Consider the following 2,455-nt stretch of genomic DNA (forward strand, 5'->3'; position numbering starts at 1 on the left):
TCTGTGCACCTGAATCCAATAGAACAGTGTGGGCCTTCACTCAAGTTATATTTTGGATGGAAAGTTGGAGAAGATAGCTTAGACTTGGGTTTCAGTACCTTGGAGATATGGAAGAGGAGCATGTACTTTTTAATAGTGGTACTTGGGCTCCTAAATTTAGTTTATAGACTCAACCTACTATATATTTGAGTTTCTTAGTTATCAAGTCTCATGTAAATTACTTTCTAACCATGAATAGTTTTTTGAAGAAATAGTCACTGATCTATAAAATATTGTCTGAGTCCCTTTTGGGGTATGTGTTATACCTGTATTGCTATAATACTTAGTATCATTGAAGTTGTGATTCTTTATGTGAATGCTCACACCATGATAACTTGACATAACAGAACAAAGCAGGTGAGCAGATCTGGTTTGTCAATTGGAAATGAAAATTGAGCCGAGTGGGAAAGTTTTTGATATCGTGGAATTTATAAGAAGGTTTCAATATGATGAAACCGCACTTGAGAGGATAAATTTCCGTGGAGCCTTTGATTGTAGACACTTGCGAATATCAAATATACATTTGATATTTGGATGCTTTTTCTTCTATTCTTAGAATGGATGGAGAGTTTCATGAAGAGAACATCTGCCCAACATTACCATGACAAGAGATACAGAGAAGCTGCAAAAAAGTGAACTTCCATTGTAAGAGATAGGTATCTCATCAGAAATTCCTCTAAATGGTTTCAGAGAATGAGAAAACTATTCTCATAATATATTATTTACACTTTTCACAGTTCTCAACAGCCTGAAAATTCATTTGTACATCACATGGCTAAAAAAAAATTATTTGATCCAGTCTTTGGTTGTGTGTGTTTAGTATTTTTAATGTGCTTTACCAAAAGAATACATTCTGAGTAGGTTTCTGTTTTCGTTTTAATGTGATTGTTTACTGATGGAATAAAAAACCTTAAAAAACAAGAAGGAATTAGAAAAATGATAACTTTCTGAAAGTAGTCATTCCATGGATTATAGAAGTCTCCCGGATTAGTTAATCTTTCAATATTAATGAACAGTTGCAGATAGAAACTCCACCAAAAATGCCTTTTGGCTTTAATTATCTTCAGGCACGAACTTCCAAGCCTTCTAAGAGCTTTTGACTGGTCTCTCTATTGGACCAAAGTCTAGCCTAACTGTCAAAAAACACTTAAAAATTGAAATAGAAGATAAAATTACAGTTTTACCCTTCCACTACTTTGGATAGGATTTGGGTTTTGGGCTGCTTCTCAGACCTAAACAAAACAATAAAGTGATTGTGTGATGATTTATATAAGGTAGGCCATACATTCACACACCCCAACATAAAAAGGTATTTTGACCATATCCATTTAAACTCAATCCATTTAGGGTCAGTTTGGGATAAGCCAAAAATGTTAATGTCAAAATTGCAGCAGAAATGGTGGATCCAAACAAGCCCTCAAAGTGTGTCCCACTTCCATTGTCACTCACAAAGTCACAAGCACGTTGACAAGTTTCTTTAGAATGGTCTTCTTTTTTATGTTAACATCAAGAGCTTACTTTATCTTAATTTAGCCAACAAAGTTAACTTAGATCTTAGCTAAACAATGAGGTTAGTATTGCATACCAATGGCCTTTAATCCCCCAAAGAATCCAATGAGTAATAGGGTCACCATTAAGATATGTCTCTAAAAATTGAATGGCTTGATAACTACTAAAATATATGAATCTAATCATCTCATCACCCAATCATGTTCTGCCGCTCGAGTTGACTTAAATTAGGGTAACATCCATTGTTAACTCAAATTTGATGAACCAAGGAGAATTAAAAAGTAGAGGGTGTTTAGTTGATCATAATATGATATTAATTTGTGCATTTTGAGATATTCTTTCTATCATCCTCGTAGCGACCTTCGATAAGAATACACGAAGAACTAACTCCAAGAATAAATTATGATTAAATAATTTGTATAAGATTGTATAACTCAAAATCTAATTAGAAGGGGAGATTAAGATCTATCATTAGAAGTGTAAATAAGGAAAATGAGTCACTAAAGTAGGGAAGAAAGTTTCCTGTCCGGTAACGTGGCTCCCATGCCTGCACCTTTGTTTCTTTCTCCCTTCTCTTCTTTGTAAAATGACCTCTTTACCCCTGAAGCTCGCACCTCACAAAGAAAAGGAAAGGAAGAATAGGGGTATTTTTGTAATTATGTGAGATCATCTCCAAAGGAGGGAAACCCAACCGCCAGCTTTCCAAAACCATTGGCTGACAAAGCAAAGAAGGAATGTCTGACTCTGACGTCAGAATCTGCAATTTTTCTTTAAGAATTGCAGCAGCCTTTGACCGAATCTCAGCCGTCCATCACCTAGCCCGAGATCCGATCCTTTCATTTCTACCCTCTTTTTATTTTATTTTATTTTATTTTTTTATTAATTTTGTTTCGTTAGTAATTTCTTG

Source organism: Telopea speciosissima, chromosome 2 (genome assembly GCF_018873765.1).
Source record: "Telopea speciosissima isolate NSW1024214 ecotype Mountain lineage chromosome 2, Tspe_v1, whole genome shotgun sequence".
NCBI classification, from domain to species: domain Eukaryota; kingdom Viridiplantae; phylum Streptophyta; class Magnoliopsida; order Proteales; family Proteaceae; genus Telopea; species Telopea speciosissima.